This window comes from Zalophus californianus, chromosome 3 (assembly GCF_009762305.2).
Source record: "Zalophus californianus isolate mZalCal1 chromosome 3, mZalCal1.pri.v2, whole genome shotgun sequence".
Lineage (NCBI taxonomy): Eukaryota > Metazoa > Chordata > Mammalia > Carnivora > Otariidae > Zalophus > Zalophus californianus.
In genome coordinates this window covers 167771586-167792332 of record NC_045597.1, presented here as the reverse complement: position 1 = coordinate 167792332, position 20747 = coordinate 167771586, and positions in this window count along the sequence as shown.

Genomic DNA, 20747 nt, shown 5'->3' with positions numbered 1-20747 from the left:
GGAGCCTGCTTCTCCCTCCACCTGCTTGTGTGCTTGCTCTCTCTCTCTGTCTGTCTCTGTCTCTGAGAAATAAATAAATAAAATCTTTTTAAAAAAGAAGAAATCCAAGTCTATGAAAGAAACGTTCATTAGAGTATCATTTTCACATGGTTGAGACAAAGCATAATTCTAACCATATTCCCACTTATCTCTCTTATAATATTATAAGTACCATAAGTCCAGTGCCAGTAAACCATCAAACATTTGAGAATTTCTTAGTAAGAAACTGATTGAGTATTCACATAGATCTTTGGATGAGAAACAGATTGAATGACCGCAATATAGTTTACTAATGGAACAGTGACACCTAGAGGCCCCACTTGACATTAACTGAAAGTTCCGGAGTGTTCACATTAATTGAAGTCACATCTATTTCAATTCAGATTCCCTACTTCCCCAGTAGGGGAAGAGAAAAAGACAGAAACCCTACCTTCCCCAGTAGGGGAAGAGAAAAAGACAGAAACCCTACCCTATTACTAACTTGAAGATATTAATCTTATACTGATTGGCAAGTGTACAACAGTGAAAAGTTGACATTCTTCACAATAAAAAAGCAGAGATAAGTTAGTTCAAAGTGATCAAAAGATAACATTATATTGGCTGAAAAACAATGTGAGACACTAGTAACTGCTATCTATCTCCCAAAGAACAAATTTAGTGTATGCACATTATCTCATCTCCTTAAAAACAAGGACATGTCAGAATATCTAACTGATACTTAAAGACACTGACGTAGAAGACATTCAAGATATAAATGGCTTGGGAATCAAAAAAATCATTGAAGCAATTATACTTCTACCAATGTTCAGATATTTTTAAGGATCTTTCCTAAATAATTAGCAGATGTGACAAGAGGAAATCATCAGCCCACAGTACTAAGAGAAAAAAATATCATAGATTTTTATCTATTGCATAAGGAGGGAAGGAAGGAGGGAAGGAAGAAAAAGAAAGAAAAGAAAGAAAAAGAAAGAAAGAAGAAAAGAAAGAAAAGAAAGAAAGAAAGAAAGAAAGAAAAAGAAAGAAAAAGAAAGAAAGAAAATGAAAGAAAGAAAGAAAGAAAGAATGAAAGAAAGAAAGAAAGAAAGAAAGAAAAAGAAAGAAAAAGAAAGAAAGAAAATGAAAGAAAGAAAGAATGAAAGAAAGAAAGAAAGAAGGAAAGAAAGAAAGAAAGAAAGAAAAAGAAGGAAGGAAAGAAAGAAAAGGATAGGAAAAGAAAGGAAAGGAAAAGAAAAGAGAAATAAAAGAAAAATCTAGATGTTTGAAGGGACAGGAGAGTTGCTGTGATAAGCAGAACTTCAAATGAGAAAATCATGCAGATGACTGAATTGCACAGAGAAGTAAGCCAACATTTTGAAGTGGCTGTATTCTCTTGGTATTTGCTGATTCCAGGCTGAGGTCAAGAGGCTGAGGATGCAGCAAACAACTCAGGTAACTTCTACTACTAAACACCAGAAAAACTGGCAGAAATTATGGAAGTTTTTTGAGCCTGAAAATATAAAAACTGGAGACATGAATGTTAAATAAGGAACAGTATCAGAGAATCAATCTTTCTGTTGCCTTAACTGTGACAAAATGATGAATTCTAAAGCTGGGCAGAAAGCAGTTTAAATAGAAGCCAAGCAAAACATTCAGAAGGGCAAAATGAAGTTTTAAGCAGCCTCATAGTACTCAGGAGAACAGGGGAATAAAAGAGTGACCCCTGTGACTTCCTGAGGGGCAAATGACGAGTGTCCTTAACAAACTGTAATGCAACATGGAATCATGGATTCTTGATTAGATTAAGGGGACACACCTTAATTCTATCTCCCTAGTAAATAAAGAGAGATGATAATGTTACCCACCACTTCTAAATTATTTATTAAATAGTATTTAGTTTTTAATCCACAGTTATGCCAAGGACTTGAAGAGATACTTAAAACCCAGGAAGTTAGAAAAAATAGAAGTAATAAAGAATACAAATGATCCTGATATTGGGTTATCATGGTAAAACTTATGTCTAACTATGGTTTTTGTCATCAAAATAGAAAAAAAATGGAAGATATAAATTAAATTGGGAAGTATTTCACCAGAATTAGTCAACAGATTAAGAATAAAATGAAAATTATATAATTTAAAAATACCATGAATTATAAATTTAATAGATAGGTTAAAGGAAAATTAGACACAGTAAAAGAGAGTATAGTTAAATGAAAGGTCAGTAGAAAATATTTATGTAAAGAAGAGAGAAAAAAACTAAAGTACAAAGAAATAGTTTTTTTCAAAAATGAAAAACAGTTAAAATGTCAATCATCTGTGTATTTGCAGCTCTAAAAAGAGAAGAGTTAAGGAAAGCTAGCAATAAGCCATATTAGCACACATTTAGGTACATAATATTTAAACTGAGGAAAATATAAAGCAAAGAATATATAAAAGTAGCTACAGAAAAGAAGACACATTACTTCCAAGGAAGCACCATAACATTTATAGCAGGCTTCTTAACACAAATGATATAAGTCAAAGGACCATGGAATAGCATCTTTCAATGATAAACTATGGCCCTATATTTCAATATTTAGTGAAAACAAACTGGAAATTGACAGGAAAATTAAGATATTTTCTGACAAAAAAGACTGAGGAAATTAATAGTAATAATATTCATGGGAAACTTTCAAGCAGAAAAAAATTATGCTGGGGAGACTGGTTGTCTCAGTCAGTTTAGCATCTGACTCTGGATTTTAGCTCAGGTCATGTTCTCAGAGTCATGAGATGGAGCCCTGCTTGGGACTTCGTGCTGGGTGTGGTGCCTGCTTGAGATTCTCTCTCTTTCTCTCCCTCTGCACCTCCCCTCCTTGCACTCACTCACTCTCTCTTTAGAAATACAAAAAAAAAAAAGAAAAAAGAAAAAAGAAAAAAATGATGCTAGACTGAAGCACATTGATATAAACAGAATGAAGAGGAATGGAAAGAGAAAATAATGTGTGTAACATAAGTGCATATTAACTGTATATAGCAAAACTAACAAATTGTGTTTGAAATAAAACATATAACCAATTAAATACACAAGAATATTAACACAAAAATTAGGTGGTAGTGAAAGTGAATTAGAGTTATAAAGTCCTGACACTGTTTATGAGGTGGTAAAATTATTGATTTATATTAGGCTACAATAAGTAATGGAAGCATGAGGCAATCTTTAGAATGACCACTAAAATATATTGAGATAATGAGTAATTTGTGTTTATAACAAAAAGGAAAATACAATGATAATGTTAATGAAAGATTATTTCATTATCCAATAAAATATAAGGATGGAGGTAAAATATAAGAGACCAGTGAAACAAATAGAAAACAATAATAAAATGATAGCTTAGAACAAAGATGTTATCAATTGCATTGGTATGAACAGACTCATTTTGCTGATCATAATGGCAAAACAGCTTATATTGGACTTGCACTCCTGCAGATATTGATTATAGTTTCCAGGGAAAAAAAAATCATGGTGCTGGAGAATGATGAATGCAGGTAGAAATAGAAGTAAATTTGACCCTTTAAGCAGGGAAACTGTACTTTGTAAGATTGAAGTTTATGTAACTTTTCACTGGAATACCCTCTTTAAGCTACACACTGTAGAACCGCTCCGGAAAGAGGATTTAATGGCTTGAAGTGTTAGATAGATAATAGAGCTTGGGGCTGCCAAAACAATTTTAAGAAAGCTAAGGGGAGAATTTCCAGGGGCAAGTGGCCACAGTAAAAGGAACCACAAAATCAGTTTAAACTATATCCAAATCCCTGGCTGATTCCTGATTTATATGCCTGCATAGAGTAAACTGACAACCTACAAGTAATCAATGAAAGGATAAGAAAACTGAGTTGAGATTTCACCTGCTGCTCACCACAGGGAGAGTGTTTAGAGTGTTTAGTGCCAGAATGAATAGAACTATGTAGAAGGTAGCAGAATCTGGAGTCTTAATAACCTTCATACATGCTACACAAACAATCAAAAATTTCTAGACATGGGAAGAAACAGGAAAATATGACCCATATTCAAAAGAAAATAATAGAAATCAACCACAAGATGATCCTTGGGAGGAAATCATCAGGCAGGGCTTTAAAACAATTACAATTTGAATGTTTAGGGATTTAAAGTAAAAGATGGTCATAATGTTGGAACAACTGGTAAATCTTAGCAGAAAAAACAGAAGCTATTTTTTAAAAACCAAATAAATATTATGATAATGAAAAGGATAATATCGGAAATATAAAATACATTTAAAGGTCCTAAGAGATGCAAATATAAATGTGAATGTGAATGTCTTAAGAAAAGTTCATATGAAGTCAGAGACAGAAAGAGAAAGAGAGAGGGAAATTATTGATTCTGAAAAGCAAAGAGGAAAAAAAATACTGAGAAAAATAAAGGCCCAATAGATTGTAGGACAGTATCAAACAGTTTAACATACATGTAATTGGAGTCTGAGAGCTGTAGTCCCTTGGCGCTACAGACCATAGCTTGTGCTGCGCAAATCCACTCCTTCATACACATTGAGTGGCAGCTCCTGTGATCCTCTCTTCTTTAGAGGAACTTGGAAAATGGAAGTTAGTGGAAAGAAGTAAAGCCCTCATGATTGTCCGTTGTCTCAGGCTACAGCTACTACGCATTATCTGCATCCTGCATTATCCAGTCTGAGTTCTAATTCTGAGCTTTCACCTCTCCAGTTCTTGGCTTACTTGGCAAAGTTACTTAAACCCTCATTTCTGAGGATGTCTAAGCCACTGGTCAATACACTCTCTTTAGGGAAGTTTTGCTATTTATGTTCATCCATGGTCAGGCAAGGGAGTAGTAGGAATTCCACACATACTACTCCCTGCCTCCATTGTATAACAAAGCCTACCTTCTCCTGATGTTCAGGGACAATTATCCTGTCAAGATGGCATAACTGCTTGGACCACAACCTGCCACACAGACTTTTCCTGTACCAGGTGCTTCTCAAATATGAGTCTTCTATTTTACCCCACATATAAGAAGTATTATTAGATGTGGAACACTTTTTCTAGAACCTGAAGAAATTTGGAAAGCATTGTGCTTCCTTCTTTATAGTATGGGTGGCAAAATGCAGCAATTTGCCTTTTACTTTGTATTTCACCAGCATTAGAGTCAACAAATTAAATATGGATAATAAAAATGTGAATAAACATAATTATGAGTAAAGCTGGTCTCTGTATAATTTTGTTTATTATACAAATAAAATTATACTATGACAGTTTTGAATTTTAAATCTTATTCACATCTAAATTCAGCAGCTGATTATTTCAGTATACAGTTTCTCAGCATTAGATTTTGTTTACAACTTGACTTTTGGGAAAATAATACTCTGGTGAAGAATAAACCATATAATTTATATTTCTTTTTTGTGTTTTTTTCAGAGATTTAAAAAATTATACCATGAAATTATAAATGTAAAAATTATAAGGTTAAATACATATCTTCAAAGCTAAATCTGATAACAGTGTAAATTAAGCTGTAAAAATGAAACTAACTGGGCAAAATGCCTAGTAAACACTTCAGACAGTATAATAACTAAACAGAAAACAGATGTCCTGCATGAAAAGCTGGAGAAAAAATAAAGTTTAATGTGCTCAGAGTATTGAGTGATCTAAAGATTGTGGGGTCTTGCCTTAAGACTTAATGTTTCTATTCCACTTTTAACCATTAGTGCGATATTTGCCAGGTGGTTGACCTGAAATAGGCCATTGGTCATATTCTTTCCAATGTTGCAAAAACAAAAATTAAAACAACATGCTTTCCTTCTATAAATATTGACAATTGGCTTAAAAAGTGCAAAAGTCAGTGTGTCCAGCTAGAATAAAAATGAAAAATAGTTATTAAGATTTACCTAAATCTGTTATCTACCAATATATTGTGAATGATTTCTTATAGCCACATCCATAGAACATTCAACTCTACAAGAACTGTAAAACATACTAACATTTCTTACAGCTGTTCAGTGAAAGTTATGCAAAAATATACCATCATATCTATTTTAGTAAAAGTGGAACTAAATGGTGGGAAAGGTAGCATGTTGAGGAAGTCTATAGGAAAAGGAGATGCTATAGTTAACTCTCCAATTGGGAACATTTTCATAAAACTCTCTGATAAAATGTACTGATTCAGTAAAAATTCCAGTAGTTGAAACAAAAAATGTTTTCAATTTTAACAATTATTTATTTTACTCATTTTTTGGTCCAACCATTACCATCAACTACTTACTTTTTATCTCATAGGCAGCCATTGGCCATAACACAAAATTATGTATTACAAGAAGAATCATTCCTGTTCAGAATATAATGGACTTTGCTACTGTTACAAAGAATAATTATTACTGATACTAATTTCATGTCCAATATTAAATCAAATTGTGTTAACACTCCTTTACTCCTTTCTGCCTATATAGATGCTATTCTATTTTTAAAGGCCCCAGTTTAAGTCCTCTCCTTGATGTAAAATATTTAAATGGTGCTTGCACACAACTTTAGTGGGTCTAGTTTCATTCCTAGTGGGTCTAGTTTCATTTTCAGACGCTATTATCATCTGAAAAATTACTCTCCTCTTTATTTTCTCCATTTCTTAGAACATGAAAACTATTGTCAGTACTTAATACTAATATATGCACAAAAAATGTTACATAGACTAGAAGCATCTTCTATAGAAAGAAATCATGTTTTACTATTTTTGTCATTATTCGTATGTCCTATACATTCCTACAAAGTCCCACTAAATGCTTCTTGGTTGAATAATCCCTTACCCTATCTGTATATACTGCTAGTGATATGATCAAACATGGTGTCAATGTTAAGAAAATCAAGACCTTCCATGCTAATGTAAATCTTTTGATATGAAATGGAAGTTCAGTGCCTTGCATTCCATAGATACTCAATAAACTACCAAGATCTGACTGAATGTATGAACGAGAGAGATGCAGGAAGACAATTTCCTAATCCAATGCTAAAGCCTGTTTTCAATAGTGATGCTGAAATCTTCTGTCATACTGCTGCTTCCCCTTTTTCTCCCTCTCCCAATGAATTTTCCACTTGTATTCTCCCTTCTCTGTGCCCTGGGAGGCTGTACCTTTGGGCTTCCTTGCTGGCTGGAGACTGAATTCTACCAAGGCAAGGCATATACAAAACAGCCAGAGGAGAGAGAACTCAGGACTTTTTTTGTTCCCTGCCTTGTTTCAGGGAGCTTCTCTACTTAATATGTCTTTCCTAAGATTAAATAATTATTTTGTTGTGGTTAACAGCATTTCTACTATATAACAAAGCAATTTGCATTCTCATTTATCATTCAGTATGCACAATTAAAATTTTTTAAAATGGTCAAAACTGTATGTTGAGCCTAACACAGGACTTGAACTCATGACTCTGAGATCAAGACCTGAGCTAAAGTCAAGAGTCGGATGCTTAACTGACTGAGCCACCCAAATGGCCCAAAATTGTATGGTTTTTTTTAGATTGAACACTCTAAATGGTCTTTCATTATCTTAAGTATGAATGTACATTCATATGACTAATTTTACTGCTTCAGACCAGGACCACAAAATCTCAAGAAAGAAGTTTGTAAATAAATAAATTTCTGTTTCCATTTGATCTCATCACTTTAAATCCTGCAATTGTCTTCTAATTGAGCTATATGTTGTATCTATTTCTAAAATTTATTTTCCATTTCATTTTCAGACATAAAAATCCTTACTCCAAATTAAAAAATTGTAAAATATAAACTTTTTAAAAAGTTTTATATGATCTTGTTATCTATTATTCTCTTTCCTATTTGTTCAGTTTTTCTTACCTTTTTTGTCTATTACTCTTACTGACTTTTCCCCTCATTTTTGCTTCACAGATATTTTTATGATTTTTTGAAGCTACAATATCAGAAAATGCTCTTTGTGACATTTACCTGCCAAAGATTTTGTATGTAACAATTTCTCCAACAGAGTTCTAATACCATGCTTTAAAAAAAGAGAGAAAGCATAAGAACACTTATGGTGCTTAACTCAAATTTCAAGTGCAGAATTATCATTTTGAAATATAAAAATATAACTGAAAAATTGATGAAAGAAATCATATGTTCTACTATTAACAATAATGAAGAGAAATGTCAGTTTTCCTAATAATATTTAATGGTGAGAGCTCTGTCTAGGAACAATAAAGTGCTCATACCCCTGAGTTGAGTTAAGAATTAAATTCAATTAATCTAAAACAGTGATGTAGGATATCTTATGTTAGACCTCTAGTCAAACTTCAACACCATGAGTGGGTATCAACTCTATGAAATCAAATGTCTCTGAGTAATTGAGTGAGTTTTTCCATTTTAACTTGAATTTTGGATCTTTCTGTACAAATAATGATTGTCTCAATCACTTCAACACCATTAGGTGTCAAAAGCAAAAATCTATCAATGTGTGCCTTATCAAATTGAAAAATGCATTTTTCCATTAAAGGGTATTGACAAAGACTGATGGTGGGCATAGGATCACATCACATGGAGAAGTTAAAGGGTAGTCTAAAATAATTCAAAGAATAGAGTCCATATGTCCATATTCTTAAGACATCAATATGAGGGACTGTGCTAGATAACATGAGATGCCAAAATTGCAAGCTTTGACACCAAGTGAAACATCAGTTTAAAGAGATAATTCAGATACAGTGTTCCCTTCCATAGTCATATTATTTAATTACCTCTGTGAGTTGGGGAACAAGTACAAAAACAATGGCTAACCTCAAAAGTTGCCCCAAATAAATTTACATATTGTAAATTTGCTTCTGGTGATTAATTCATGTGATAACATAAAATTTTAAATGTACAAGGACAAGTTTTACAAAAATATTTAACCTACAATTATTTAGACCCCATCTAGTAAAAATCATATTTACTTTCCTAATTTTATTTGAATTTATAAGAAATACATTACAATAAGAGCAGGTGTTTTCATTTAAACTATGACTTTTCTAAGAGCATATGTATTATAAAAATCTTCCTAATTGGTTAGTCTTCTTTGTAATACATTTTTACATTACCAGCATACATAAAGAAACACAGATTTTCAACCAATAGCACATAATGCTGTGCATACTATTTGGCAAAAGTACAATCACTGCTGATGGAAAAGTACTAGAAAAAGCATAAATCTATATGTTAATAATATGGTGTAAGGTTGGCCTGCTGTTCAAATGCGTGAGACGGCAGTAGAATGTCCATTCAAGTCTAAATAATGCATAAATATTGCATTAGGCATTTTCAAGTTGTAAGGAACAGGACATGGCCAGATAAACTGTTTGGCATTTATTATCTGAACAAAATAAATTAAGAAAATCCAGACATCTTTTTCTGCCTTGCAGAAATGAAACAACAGTTGAAACCATTCCAGTTACTATGAGTACCCTTGTAATCCAAAAGAGACACTGGACACCTGCATGCCCTCCTTTAGAAGCCAGCTTTTGCCTCCACCCACGCTATTGATACCCCAGTAATTATGACCAAGTTTCTTCCCTGTTTTTGACTCTACTATAATATGATCCCTGATTCTGTAATACAGTCCCTCATTCTACTCCTCTCCTAAAATCAAAAGGAGGGCATGAATGAATGTCATTATAGTCATCATTCTATATGAGCAGAGTTCTCAAACTAGGTCACCTCATAGGCGGTGGGCTCCGGATATCTAGCCTATACAGAAATTGTCTGTTGGCTAGTGTTGGGTCAATCAGTTGTGTCCATGGAAACCAAAACACATGAAAATTTTTGGTGAATTATAGAAAGAAACTGCTTTAGGGCGCCTGGGTGGCTCAGTCAGTTAAGCATCAAATGCTTGGTTTCAGCTCAAGTCATGATCTCAAGGTCCTGAGATGGAGTCCCCTGTCAGGCCCTGTGGGAATCTGTGCTCAGTGGAGAGTCTGTTTGTCCCTCTCCATCCCCCTCTGCCCCTCCCCCCAAGTGCTTTCTCTCTCTCTCTCTCTCTAAAATAAATAAATAAAATCTTAAAAAAAAGAAAAGAAACTGCTTGTGGTCACATTATTCAGAGAAGAGCATAACCCCAGCAGGTACTTGGTGCTCCATGGGTTTGTCTCCTGTACCATTCTGCAAGGTTATGTATTATACAGATTAGAAAAATGATTAAGGAAAATTCCTGTTATTCAAGGAGGTGTCAGTCTCAACCCATTATTTGGTGGCTTCAATGTAGGATCTTATTAAACTGTCTTCATAAGAGTTCTAAGTTATCCTTCCTCTACAGGTTTATAAAATTTCCCTCCCTGAAATATTCAGACTTTGATTTATCATAGGTCATAAAAAATTTTGAAAATGGATAATCAACTGACTTCTTAAAATGACATGTATCACCTTACCTAGGAGACTGTGTGTTCTCTATTTATCCATATCTCTATACAAACACATATACATTAAATATTACAGAATTCTAGATCATGTGTCAAATGAATTTAAGTGGTTGAAAGATAAATTCAGGTTTTAATAAAATATGAGAGAATTCTAGAAGGTAAGACCTACGCATTTCCATAGCATATAAAAACAGTTATTTTGGGAACTAAACAACTTGACTTAATTTTTAAAAAGTGTGATGTTCTTTATTTGCTTATGTTAAATGGTTACTGAATTGAAAATTCATGGTTTACACCTAAATCAATTTTTGTAAGCAATATCATTTTCCAAGTTTAACAAATTTCTTCTCAAGTTCCAATAAATCATGGAATTCTTTAAACTAGAAAATGTTCATGTTCCTAGAAAAGTAAACATTCTTGATCAGCATATGACAAGTATCATGCTTCTGTGGAGAAAATAAACCTTTCTGAGTTGTTGCCTTATATTTTATGGTTGTTTCATGTCCAGTGTCCTCACTGAACTCTGAGTTCCTTGAGACTATGAGCAGTATCTTTTACTCTACCGCACCTAGAATACTTAGTGCCTAGAATACTTAAGACATGCTACTTTCTGAATTTAGTTGCTTTGAGAAATAAATCACTTCAGTAATAAACAGAGTTAACACTCATTTGAGATGATTAGATTTCACAGTTTCAATAAGTCAAAGGATATAGGTAACCCTCGAAAAGCCAGTGGAGTCTGATGCAGTCAGAAACCAGTGGGTGAAAAGACATTAATGAAAGTAGTATAGACCTTTGGAAAGTTCTGAAATGAAAAGGAGAGAAAGAGTTGATTTAGTGTAAGATCAAGGAAGGAGATTTTAATTGTTTGAGGAAAAGGTAACTGAAATCTGTGTGTATATAGAGAAGAATTAGCAGGTAAAGCAGGAGAATTTGAAGGTATGAGAAAAATAGGACCTATTACTTTGGGAAAAAAATAAATCCAGCAGGAGACAAGAGTAAAAAGGATTAAGATCAAAAGAAAACACAAAGAGGGACTCTTACTCCTTTGGAATGGGACTGAAGATAATAAGGATATATTGTGAATAAGTATATCCTGTTAATCTGTTGAATAAAATATTATATGATTATAATTTCTGAGTTATATTTTGTTTCATTGGCTAATCTGAAAAGTAGAAATGAAAATACCATTTTGAAAATCTTTTCTCCCTGACAACCAACAAATTCTTAATTCTTACATATAAATTTTATATATATAACTGTATATATAAAAGCAAATATTATATATATTTGTATAATATAAACCTTTTTCTGGAAAAATATTATGTAAATGGTGTTACTATGCAATTTTAAAAATTAGTGAACATGACAGCTAATACAATTAAAATTAAAAAGTGTAAACCTGGGGCACCTGGGTGGCTGTCGGGCAACTGCTTTTGGCTCAGGTCAGGATCCCAGGTCCTGGGATCGAGCCCCGCGTTGGGCTCCCTGCTCAGCAGGAAGCCTGCTTCTCCCTCTCCTACTCCCTGTGATTGTGTTCCTTCTCTCTCTCTCTCTCTCTGTCAAATAAATAAATAAAATCTAAAAAAAAAAAGTGTAAACCTTTCTATAAGATCATTTAAGCATGAAGTCTTCTGAGTCAGCAGCTTACTCATACTGTTACATAAATGAATAAGCCCCCAAACAGGAATAGCTTATTTATGCACAACTTTAGTTTTCTTTTTTGCTTAATGGATCTTGGTTAAGACAAGGCAAACAAATAAAAAACCATTTCAGCATGAATCATCCAGAAATGTATTGATGTATACACGCATGTGTACTCACATAAATACAGCCATTACAGATAATTTTGAAGACTGTTCTTTTTTTAAATGAGAAAAGCCTTTGACAATAAGCAAATAAACCATGGTTGATTCATTCCAGAGAAATTCCCTACAGTTTTCAGCGGTATTCAGTGGCAAGCTAGTGCAGAAAGATGTTGTTGAAATATTGCATTGAAGAACACACACCATGCTGAAGAGAAGCAGCTCCTGTGGGGGGACAAGGCATGTGCCAAAAGCAACATTCGGCCCTTGACCAACCCTGAAAGCTCTGAGCGCGCCCACCGTGGCTGCAGAGCTCAGATTTCTCAAGGATATTTCATCCAGCTTCTTTGTGCCACCTACGCTTGCATCCAACTTTAAATGCACAAAGAGGTTTTTCTCTTTTTGCTCTTTCTTTTTATTGTATCTATATGATCAATGCTAACTAAACTTACTGTAGTAATTATTTCGTAATATATGTAAGTCAAGCTGTTATGCCGTACACCTTAAACTTATGTGGTGATGCATGTCAATTGTATCATAATAAAACTGGGAGAAAAAGCACAAAACTAATTATCCTTCAATGATAATAATAATAAATGCACAAAAAGAAACAGTGACCGTGTGGTTCTGCCACCTAGGCAGTCCATTAGCGTTAGAATAAGGCTTGATACGACTTCTGCCTGGAGTGTAGGCAGGAGCATAGGAAAGATACAGCAAAGCCCCTACACAGGTGTGACCAGCCAAAGCAGGATGTCAATAAAAGGGTTACCAAGAGATTAACAAGGCATGCCCTTCTTTCACCTGCAGGTCCTAGGGACTCCTGAGAGGGAGACCTTTTGGCAGCACCCTGTTGTTGTCTTTTGGCACTTGGAGTGATACTGCTGGAGGTGATGATGACTGTCAGATTGTGAGGGACTGGAACCAGCAAGAGCAAATAAAGGGGCCGAAAATGGGCTCCTTTTAAGTGGGGTTGCATGTTAAAACCAGAAGTGCCCCACACTCCTTGTTTTGGAAGATCTGAAGGAACTTACAAGTCCTTTGGCCAATAATAAAGGAGCAATCAATTATAGTGAGCTGAATTTTGAACAACTCTGAATTTGCCAACATACATTCAACAGCACTTTCCTCAACTTGTGAGGCTAATATTTAAAGACTGTGGCAAATCCAGGAGTTTGCCTCAGAGTTCTTAGCTCCCGGGAATGCTTTCTGCTCCAAATAATGACACTTCACATGGTGCTAGAGGGTGATTACTACTTGAAGGTCTCTCAAAGCATATTTTTCACATTGAACTTACGAAAACCCAGCACATGTACCTCATCATATTACTATCTATTTTGTTTAGGGCACATAAATGGAACTTTGATTTCGAGTGGAAGTTATTCTTAGCTATTTGTTTTAAATTATTTTAAAGGAAAAATGAAAGACACTAGCTTTTATTCCCCAAAAGAAAGTTTTTGTCAAATGTTCAACATACACATTAAGTTATAATCATTATATATTTCCACCTAATTTGGTTACAAATGCAATTCATCCAAAGGGTGATATAAATTATAATTTTTTGTCAAAATGGAACTAGAAAGTTTAATCATAGTTTATGGAGAGTTTATTAGTTACATTCTACTACATTTTATAATAATATATTTCTTTATTTAATCCTAGAACTTTCTCATTTTATATTTAGATATAGATATTATTTACTATATGGATAATTCAGAAATTAGTTAATTTGAGACTTTTTTTTACTATCATTCCATTCACTTTTACTTCATAGTGTTGATGAAGGTAACAGTGATTCTACAATGTCTCCAGGAGAGTGTAGAATGTTATAAAAGGAATTCAGAGAAATAAACATTCTTAAAATGTTTATTCAAAATATGAATGATAGCCATGAAAAATAAATGCTGTCAGTAGTATTCGAGATGACAGGACACAAGAAAGACCTACCCCAGGGTGCATCTCACTGTCTTCAATTGGCATAAAGTGATTTATGCAATTCTGTCAGAGCTACAGATTATATAGCATTATGAACTGAGAAAGTGAAATTATGTCACACAGAAACTTTTATACCTGCTTAGTCAAAATACAAGCATCTGTGAAATTTATGAATGTCTATAACAACCCTATTAACAATTACCAAGAATGGCAAACAAGGGAAATCTTTCAGTGATGGAAATAGCCTGTATCTTGATTATGCTGATAATTATTTGAGTGTATAGATTTGTCAAAATGTACATTTAAAATTGGAGTGTTTTCTTATATGATAACCATACCCCCATAAATTTCACTTAAAAATGCTCTAATCTTTTTAAAGATTGCTGTATGATTTTAAGGGGAGGAGGAAAGAAGTAGCTTAGCAAAAAAAAAAAAAAAAAGAATTAAGTTATTAATAAAATTATTAAATATCTGGAAAGAAGTGGTTTAGTAAGGGAAATAGAATTATTCGATTAGGAAATGTTCAGTTTAATGAACGATGTCATTTTGATAAAGGCTTAAAGAGCATTTAAATAACTTTGACTCTAATTTTTTCCTATCATAATTTCCTAAAATATGAAAAGTTCTGCCTCCTAGAGAGGTAAAGCAGAGGGCTAGTGTAAACAAGAATAATGCATAACTGTACTGGATTGAATCATGTCCTTTATGGGACAAAACATGTTTTTTTAAGATACATATATTTCTTAAATAGTTTTATTTGAAATATCATTACCGTTAAAAAATTCTTGTTACAAAGCACTTTATCATCACAAAGTTTTGTGTTTTACTTAAACTACAAGTATTTATTTCTTCTGAACACATCACTGACTTTACCGAAGGATGAAGAAAGTCACAGTACTCCAAAGCCTGAGAAGAATTGGCTTCATTTAAAAATCAACTTATTGGGGTGCCTGGGTGGCTCAGTCAGTTGTGCAGCTGCCTTTGGCTCAGGTCATGATCACAGGGTTCTGGGATTGAGCTCCACATCAGGCTCTTTGCTCAGTGGGGAGCCTGCTTCTCCCCTGCCTGCCATTCCCCCTGCTTGTGCTTGCTCTCTGCCTCTCTCTCTCTGTGTCAAGTAAATAAATAAAATCTTTAAAAAAATTAAAAATCAACTTATTTCTAGAATAGTAGCTGAAGAGTAACCGTAAATGATCCACAGAAGGCCTTTCACTCAGCATGTTTGTACCTTCAAAAAATTATTTTCAATTTCTATGATGTTCATAATCCAGACATATAAAAGACATTATCACCTTCAAATATCATCAGCTTTAAATATGACTAAATCAGAGGAATAATATAAATAAAAACCATTAATGCAGATTGTTGTCAAAATACTGTATGATCCAATAATTTCACTACTGGGTATTTAGCCAAAGAAAACAAAAAACACTAATTTTAAAAGATATATGCACCCTTATGTTTATCACAGCATTATGTACAATAGCCAAGACATGGAAACAACCCGTGTCCATCAACAGATAAGTGGATAAAGAAGATGGGATATATATATATATGTGTGTGTGTGTGTGTATATATACAAATATGAATATATATGAATTATATATATATGAATATGATATGGAATATTACTCAGCCATAAAGAATGAGATCTTTGTGACTACATGGATGGACCTAGAGGGTATTATGGCTAAGTGAAATAAATCAGACAAAGAAAGACAAATACCATATTATTTCACTTATATGTGGAACCTAAAAATAAAATAAACAAATAAATAAGCAAACAAAAAGCAGAACCAGACCTATAATACAAAGAACAAACTGATAGTTGCCAGAGGGGAAAGGAGTGGGAGGATGGGCAAAAATGGGCAAAGGAGAGGAGGAGATACAGGCTTCCAGTTAAGGAATGAATAAGTCATGGGAATAAAAGGTACAGCATAGGGAATGGTCAATGGTATTATAATAGTACTGTATGGTGGTAGACGGAAGCTACACCTGTGGTAAGCATAGCATAATGTATTGACATAGAATCACTATGTTGTATGCCTGAAACTAATATAACATTGCATGTCAACTATACTCAAATCAAGAAAAAAAATCACACTTTTTCGCAATGGGTTTGCCGCCAGAACACAGGTGTCGTGAAAACCACCGCTCAACCTAAACCAAAATGGGAAAGGAAAAGACTCACATCAACATCGTCGTCATTGGACATGTAGATTCGGGCAAGTCTACCACTACTGGTCATCTGATCTACAAATGTGGTGGGATCAACAAAAGAACTATTGAAAAATTTGAGAAGGAGGCTGCTGAGATGGGAAAGGGCTCCTTAAGCATGCCTGGGTCTTGGATAAACTGGAAGCTGAACGTGAACGTGGTATCACCATTGATATCTCCCTGTGGAAATTCGAGACCAGCAAGTATTACGTGACCATCATTGATGCCCCAGGACACAGAGACTTTATCAAAAACATGATTACAGGCACATCTCAGGCTGACTGTGCTGTCCTGATTGTTGCTGCTGGTGTTGGTGAATTTGAAGCAGGTATCTCCAAGAATGGGCAGACCCGTGAGCATGCCCTTCTGGCTTACACACTGGGAGTAAAACAACTAATTGTTGGTGTTAACAAGATGGATTCCACTGAGCCACCCTACAGCCAGAAGAGATACGAGGAAATTGTTAAGGAAGTCAGCACCTACATTAAGAAAATTGGCTACAACCCCAACACAGTAGCATTTGTGCCAATTTCTGGTTGGAACAGTGACAACATGCTGGAGCCAAGTGCTAACATTCCTTGGTTCAAGGGATGGAAAGTCACCCGTAAAGATGGGAATGCCAGTGGAACCACACTGCTTGAAGCTCTGGATTGCATCCTGCCACCAATTCGTCCAACTGACAAGCCCTTGTGTCTGCCTCTCCAGGACGTCTACAAAATTGGTGGTATTGGTACCGTCCCTGTGGGCCGAGTCGAGACTGGTGTTCTTAAACCTGGGATGGTGGTCACCTTTGCTCCAGTCAATGTTACAACTGAAGTAAAGTCTGTTGAAATGCACCATGAAGCTTTGAGTGAGGCTCTTCCTGGGGACAATGTGGGCTTCAATGTCAAGAACGTATCTGTCAAAGATGTTCGTCATGGCAATGTGGCTGGTGACAGCAAAAATGACCCACCAATGGAAGCAGCTGGCTTCACGGCTCAGATGATTATCCTGAACCATCCAGGCCAAATCAGTGCTGGATATGCACCTGTGCTGGATTGTCACACGGCTCACATTGCTTGCAAGTTTGCTGAGCTGAAGGAGAAAATAGATCGTCGATCTGGAAAAAAGCTGGAAGATGGTCCCAAGTTCTTGAAATCTGGTGATGCTGCCATTGTTGATATGGTTCCTGGCAAACCTATGTGTGTTGAGAGCTTCTCTGACTATCCTCCTCTGGGCCGTTTTGCTGTTTGTGACATGAGACAGACGGTTGCTGTGGGTGTCATCAAAGCAGTGGACAAGAAGGCAGCTGGAGCTGGCAAGGTCACCAAGTCTGCCCAGAAAGCTCAGAAGGCTAAATGAATATTATCCCCAATACCTGCCACCCCAGTCTTAATCAGTGGTGGAAGAACGGTCTCAGAACTGTTTGTGTCAATTGGCCATTTAAGTTTAATAGTAAAAGACTGGTTAATGATAACAATGCATCGTAAAACCTTCAGAAGGAAAGGAGAATGTTTTGTGGACCATGTTTTTTTTGTGTGTGTGTGGCAGTTTTAAGTTATTAGTTTTTAAAATCAGTACATTTTAATGGAAACAACTTGACCAAAAATCTGTCACAGAATTTTGAAACCCATTAGAACAAAAGTTTAATGAGAAAAAAAAAAGAAAAGAAAAAAAATCACAAAAATACAGAAGCATTTATCTACAACGCACAACATCTAAAATAAATATTCCTTCCCCCCGCCCCCGAGTTTCAGACCATGCCAAATTGTTTCCAGGGTGTATTCTGATCAAGAAGAGGAATTCTAGATTACTACTCTGGTTATTACTTAAACTTCATACATATTAATTCTTTTTATTAGATGTACATTAGAATGGAGAAGAAAATGAAAGCAGCACAAATTTGAAAAGCATAGAACAGTGTTTTAGAATGCATTGTTAACTGAAAACAATCAGAACTAGTAAATATTGGCATATCTCAAATTATAAGACATTCTTTTTTTAAAAAAAAGATTTTTATTTATTTATTTGAGAGAGAGAGTGAGAGACAGCAAGAGAGGGAACACAAGCAGGGGGAGTGGGAGAGGGAGAAGCAGGTTTCCCACAGAGCAGGGAGCCCGATGCAGGGCTCCATTCCAGGACCCTGGGATCATGACCTGAGCCTAAGGCAAATGCTTAACTGACTGAGCCACCCAGGCATCCCTAAGACATTCTTTATTGAAAAGAATAAGTAGAAAAGATAGTGTAATTCCTTACTGTCTGGTAACTATAGCTGACAACAGAATTCTTCTGAAATTGTCTCCCATTTACAAAAATAGGCATTGATATAGATGACATAGATTAGCTAGAGGTGATGATACAGATACAATATAGATATACATATGAAAAAACTTTTTGTGAAAAATAGTCTAACTTCACCAGTAAATATTATGAATTTAAAATAAGAGTTATGTTTATTAGGCTTCATACTCAAATTATAAAATAATTTAAAATTTTAAGTAATTACAATGTAATGTTACCACTTTATTTGTATGGGGGGAAAAAAAACCCCTGATTTTAAGCATTTGAAATCTGGAGCCCATATTTAAGTGACATTGTAGAAAATACCCTAAAAGAAGTAAAGTGTTAGGATAAAGGAATCTCAAAAAACAGTTGAGAGGAAATTGCATTATTTGGAAAGAGAAAATGCCTATAAATACCTACAGTGTCCAAGTGATTTAAAGAAAAGAAGTGAAGAAGGTGTAAAAAAAAAAAAAAGATCATAAAGGGTTGGAAGCAGAGCCAACAGGAGCAAGAATTTATCTCAAGAGGGCTTTAGTCCTTGAGATTTACAACACTAGCCAGTGTTTTCTTTGCTATTACAGTCCCATTGCTCCCAAAGTTTTTGAGTCTTATTAGAAATCTGAAATCTGGACTTATTGTGTGAAATTGCCCAGCTTTTGTAAATGGTAGCAGTCATTGCCTACCCAGAATCCACTTCACTTCCATCCTTCCACACAAAACTGAGGTGTAAGCCCAATAGTACTTAAGATCCTCCAGGTTACAATTGTTAGTCTGCCCATAGTCACATAACCTAAGGACATTAAAAATCTAAACAAATCAGTGACAGGAAGGATAAAAAATAGACCTAAGAAAATGGTTAAAAAAAAAAAACCCACTAGAGAAAGATAAGCAATAGGAGAATATATAAAGAGATATTTTGGAAAGAAAAAGAAAGAGAATGAATAGATTAGCACATTTCCCATAATCTCCAGAGTTAAAGCAAGACCAGTTCCCCCAATTGAATTGATTCAGAGGTTTTTACAAGGGAAAAATTGATGAAATAAACCCATACCTAGACAAAAGTTTTGGCAACATATTTGAACTATGAAAATTAAAAGGACAAATAAACAGCAAAAGTACAAATAAACAAAAAAGCATTCTAAAAAGAAATTAATTACAAAATGTAAACATGATGTTCTAAGACATTTTCTTCTCCCGTATTAGATGCCAAAATACAATGGGAAAATTACTTCAAAACTTTTAAAAGTTGCAACGAAAGAATTTTATAAACAAATTCTAACAGTAACATATTTGATTATTAACAGATTTAATACTTACTGGAAAAAAAAGTACTTGAAGAATTTGTTCAAAAGTACAGAGTTCCTTAGCAGCATAACTATTATAAGATAAAAAACAAGATGGCGAGAACAAACCATTGGATGAGTGGAAAAAATAAACAATTATTTGGTTATATGAAGGTAGAAGAAATAATATGTGATTGAGAAGAAAAGATGTATTTCAGGGGATCCTAGTGGTTCAAAAACTTGGAGCTGATAACACAAATCAAGCAAAGACTAGGGGGTAATGTCACAGTAAAACAAAATGTGGAATGACCCTTGCTAAGTTATGTAACTCTTTAATGGAGTTTATAGTAAGATGAATAAATTATATCTACAAGATCCACAAACAACTTCCTAGCTAAATACTATATGGTACGTAACACCGTGGAGAACTAGCTCAAAGCAGAGGCTGAGTATGCATGCATATCTCCCTTCTACCTACATTTCCCAGCTGATTTGCTGCTGTTTGTTTCTATTGTGAACAGTATTTTATATGTGCTAGCTGACCACTGCTGAGACACAGAAAGGTTATGGATTTTTGCTGTTGAATTTTAGTCAAGCCAAGTTACTGAATTCTTTTATTAGTTATATATACTTGTAGTAGATTCTATTGGTTGGCCTATGTGGACAATCACATTACCTGCAAACAGCCAATATTTTCCTTTGTCTGTTGAAATAGTTTTACCACTTAATTTTATTTTCTCCCTAATTACATTGCCCATAAATTACTATTGTCAAATAAAATTCCTTCGGAAACATATTTACAGTTTTCAATGTCTAAATCTATACACTCAATTGATTTCACTGTTCA